Genomic DNA, 5,144 nt, shown 5'->3' with positions numbered 1-5,144 from the left:
TATATACATACACATATATACATATACATACACATAAATATATATACATACACATATATACATATACATACACATAAATATATATATACATACACATAACTATACATATATATATATGTATATGTATAGGTGTATGTGTATATATATATATATGTATGTATGTATGTATATATATACAAAAACACATATATATATGTTATAAGCTCACACACGCACACATATTTGGGTGTGTGTCTGTGTAGACACATACATGTAGAATATTATTGTTTCTTCTTCATCCACCTCTCTTACGCATTCGGTTATTTTGCACTACCGACCAACATGGAAACTGTTCGAGTGGGTAAACGAATAAATGAAAGAAAAAATAAGGAATGAATTAATTACCAAAGTAATTAATCGGTCAGTTACTTAAGTCATTAATTAATGCTCATTAAGAATTATATACTCATAAAATAATGCATTCAATAAGATTAAAAGAAAGCATATGGAAAACATGTAAACTATGGGCAATTGGACAATTGTACATGCGTACGACTATGTATGAGTTTTATTTTTGTAGCTTTAATGCAACCGCTGTTTGTTTACATATTCCACTTTTTCTCCAAGAGACTTTAAGTAAATATTCAGTATTTTTTCAGTGGTTTAGGTCTCTTTTTCAAGTTTTTTTGTTTTGTTTTTAATGTCCATATGTTATAATTGCAAAACATTGTGCATCATATACACGTAGGCGAAAGCAAGTTTAGGTGTGTGCATTTGTGTGCGTGAGTATGTGTGTGTATGTTTATGTATGTTTATACGTGTGTGTATGCATATATGTGTCTCTGCGTATGTGTGTAAGTTGTTTGTGTGTGTGTGTGTGAGAGAGAGAGAGAGAGAGAGTTCACTTGTCAACACAGCTGGCAACGGTCAGTTCGTCGGTGACTAACCCAAAGAATACCTCTCCTATGTTAGCCTTGAGAGGAGAAACATCGTAAGACAAAACAAAACCCGTTAAAAGGACGGATAAACGCAGCATTTGGTCAATGTCTATCTATTATACAATAGAATGCAAGTGTTATTAGAACCCTAAAAGTACTTTTTCGAACTTATTAGTAAGCATCTATCACAGAAATAAATAGCAAACGCAGTCTAGTGCAGGATAATTCACCTCATGGGCTGATGGTTGCTCTTTAGCTTTGGCTGAGAAACTATCTAGAGAATGGAAATGTCTTTATAAGTACATCTGATCAGTCACGAACAGGCTGTATTAGAAATCACTACAAATGATGCGCTGATACAACTAAGCCTGTTCATTCCATCTTCTCGTATAAAAATTCTTTTGTATACACTCTACGGATACTTGCGTATTTCCACATATATATGCAAGTCCTACTTCTTTTCGCTGAGTATTCCGTCGTTGCCGGGCAATTTTCACGATAGAATACCCATGGTTCAATTTTTTTGTTCTATGTCAGACCATATCTTCTCAAACGTATAGGCCTCTTGATCAAGGCAGATTGCTGCATTATTTGGGGCAATTTATTATGTATCGATAAACTAAATTTTTGTGTTTCAATTTGGTGCATAGATGTAAGGATCTTATCACTTCGCTGCTGATGCTTTTGTAAGGATCTTTCGACTCTGTCAGTCTAATAAAATTCCTTACACACACGAACGCACGGACGCGCGTGCACACACACACACACACACACACGCACACACAGCCTGAGTGATATACATATCTAAGGAATGAGTGTGGTAAATATATATAGAGAGAGGAGGAAGTTTACAATGAGAAAAGCGTAAATGAAAGAGATAGACAGAGAGAGTAATCATTTCTATTGCTGTCATAGATTTTGAAATATTGAAATTAAGAGAAAATTTTCAAATTTGGTATTTTGATGTACTGTAAATCCTCGAGAATAATCCCATTTTTTCCCAAAATTTAAAGGTCAAAATCCCTAGTGCATACCATATACGAGGTTAAAAATGAAAAATATTTTGTAAGCAATATCCGAGTCTCTATTTTCTGTCCGGCAATGTTTATTCAGACGCATTTTGTGATGTCGGGCTTGTAACTGATAGTGATAAATATGTAAAGGCAATTTACTTAATATTTATTTTTCACTGACGTTATTACCGTTATTTCTTTATTTTCTGCAAACAAAGTGCACAAAAAAGCTACACGTTTACATTATATTATATATACAATAATAACAAAGGACGTTACCGTATATATGTTTACAAACCAAGGACGTTATATAGATCTCCTTGACTCAAGTTAGAGAAGGGGTGCGTATTATACACAAGGTTTAGGTTTTTCAGAGGTACAGCCTCCTAAAAATCCCCTGCGTATTATACGCAAGGGCGGACTATACTCGAGGATTTACGGTACTTTTTCACACTGAATCCGATTTTGTGATTCATTTATTCCCGGAAAATTTCATAAAAATGTTACGGAGATTTAAAGTTTGATCATTTTTACCCAATCAGAAAACCAGGAGATTTCTATCGCAGAGGTATCTATCTATCTATCTATCTATCTATCTATCTATCTATCTATCTATCTATCTGTCTGTCTGTCTGTCTGTCTGTCTGTTTGTCTGTCTGTCTGCCTGTCTGTCTGTCTGTCTGTCTGTCTGTCTGTCTGTTTATCGATCGATCAATAGAACGTATTTTCATTTCATTTTTATCGTTCTTCGCCTTCCTTTGATATTTGTTCAGCTGATGTTTCGTACCTTTTATCTTTCTCTCTTTTCATCTTTCTCGATTTTGTTTCTGATTTTTCCCATGGTGTAAGCATTTTCCCCCTGTTTACTATCATGTATAGAAAAAAACTCCATACCATCGATATATTTTTTTTGTAATCGACTGATGAGGGTTTTACTGTCATAACAAGTTATACAGCCAAATGTTTTCGAAATTTCAATAAATGGTTTGTGATAATTTTCTAATAATATATGATTCAAGTTTAATAACAATCTAGGCCACTCCTATTTGAATAATACAGTTATAATGCAATATGGGAATAGACGTGGAATGCTTATCTGGATACGGAGTCGTATTTGATAAGTGTATTGCATCAAGGCATACTACTGAATACATACATACATACATACATAAATTTAAATTTATATTTATATTTTTATCTATATGTATATACGAGATGTCCATCCACGTGTGCACCAGCGGTTGTATATGCATAGAGCAGAATAACAGACGAAAAACTTAATGAGTTTGCAAAGCTCGGGCCGAGAGAATATCTCGTTTGTGTAAACTATATTAATTTTCAGTTGGAACCCAGCTTGGAGTATATCTTCTCTTTTCCTCCGTGCAGGCACCGCCATTTCATCATGTGCTTGCATTTGGATAGAAAGAGGAGGTCTTAAGAGTAGACATACATTTTGGCATGTGTCATCACAGAACATGACTCAACTTTGAGGCCAAGCGTTAAAGATAAGAAAGTGAAGTAGAAGTAGGAAAACGTTATAGAAAATGAGGAATAGTTTGCACGGAGGAGAAAAAAGGAGTAAGAGGGAATGAGTGTTGGTGTGTGTATGAAAAAGAGGAGGGAAGATGTGCACTCTTTTACTCTTTTACTTGTTTCAGTCATTTGACTGCGGCCATGCTGGAGCACCGCCTTTAGTCGAGCAAATCGACCCCAGGACTTATTCATTGGAAGCCTAGTACTTATTCTATCGGTCTCTTTTTGCCGAACCGCTAAGTTACGGGGACGTAAACACACCAGCATCGGTTGTCAAGCGATGTTGGGGGAAACAAACACAGACACACAAACACACATACATATATATATAAACATATATACGACGGGCTTCTTTCAGTTTCCGTTTCCGTTTAACAAATCCACCCACAAGGCTTTGGTCGGTCCGAGGCTATAGTAGAAGACACTTACCCAAGGTGCCACGCAGTGGGAGTGAACCCGGAACCATGTGGTCGGTAAGCAAGCTACTTACCACACAGCTACTCCGGCGCACTAGAAATAATTTTGTAAGCGTTTAAAATTTATTATTCTAGTAATTTTTTTAAGCATATGCACACGCTTGCACTTTCTGATTATGTATACCGTTGTAAATCATTATTCCACCTCTGCATTTCAAAAAGTGCAAATGATGAATGATAGTGGAATGGAAAATATTTCTATAAGATAGAGCAATAATGAAACCGCAATTTACGTTTGGTTGAGAAGTATAACATCCTGTTTAAGTAAAACAATGTCTGAATATAGTAAAATAGAAATCCAAAATTTTCTCTGTGTGTAGGAACCTGAATATGTATGTACGCATACATATCTACACGCATGCATATATGCATAGCTATCTATTTATCTATCTACGCACACGCACGCGTGCACATGAAAATGGCTTGCGCAAAATAAGCCAGTCTAGTCAGTAACATATATTTGAACAACAAATACGAATAAAGTTATATTAAGCGCCATACAAAATAAATCCATATTTATTGATAGTTACCTTCACATTCAGAAAAGGTAAAAACCATCGCCTGATAGCAATTGGAACCAGATCAAAACGATAAAGGGGGATAATCTCAAGACACAAGTATTCTCCATAATTGACAAGTTTTTAAGCAAGACAGCTTTAGTGCCTGGATACATAAAGACAACTAGCGACAGGTATTTCTGTCTCAATACACTTCAATAGAACAACAGTTGTCTAACCTTGTATGCCATTATTCTACTTTGTTGTACATGCACGTATATATATACATAAGTATACATATACACACATATGCACACATAGATATATACGTTCACGTGTATATGCATATGTCTGTATGTCTATCTTTATGCATGTGTGCATGTGTAAATATTACAATCCATGCCTGTTTTCGAATCGCAAAATTTTCCGAAAGCTATATCATTTTGGTTGTTTAAGGCGATCAATTCACCTTTCTCATTAAAACAATGAGTATGAAAAAAGAATCAGATATCAATTTGGAAACGGTTGTAATTCCTTCTTCGCTTGTAAATAAAGTTTTGGAGAATTATTGTTAGGTGTCAAATACAATAGATGCTTTCATGTGGGATATTGCGTATCTGTTTGTCTAATTTCTTTTTTATCACCATTTCGTACATACATACATACATACATACATACACACACACACACACACACACACACACACAC

General features: G+C 35.0%; 1 protein-coding gene across 1 annotated transcript in view; it reads right to left on the bottom strand.

The window, feature by feature from the left end:
• The window catches only part of LOC106876867 (A disintegrin and metalloproteinase with thrombospondin motifs 16), a 346,691-nt gene that overhangs the window by 71,776 nt on the left and 269,771 nt on the right, over positions 1–5,144 (bottom strand). The gene's annotated exons all lie outside the window — the stretch shown is intronic.

This window comes from Octopus bimaculoides, chromosome 1, assembly GCF_001194135.2.
Source record: "Octopus bimaculoides isolate UCB-OBI-ISO-001 chromosome 1, ASM119413v2, whole genome shotgun sequence".
NCBI lineage: Eukaryota > Metazoa > Mollusca > Cephalopoda > Octopoda > Octopodidae > Octopus > Octopus bimaculoides.
Note: the sequence above shows the minus strand (reverse complement) of the source record. Positions and strands in the feature narration are given on the sequence as shown.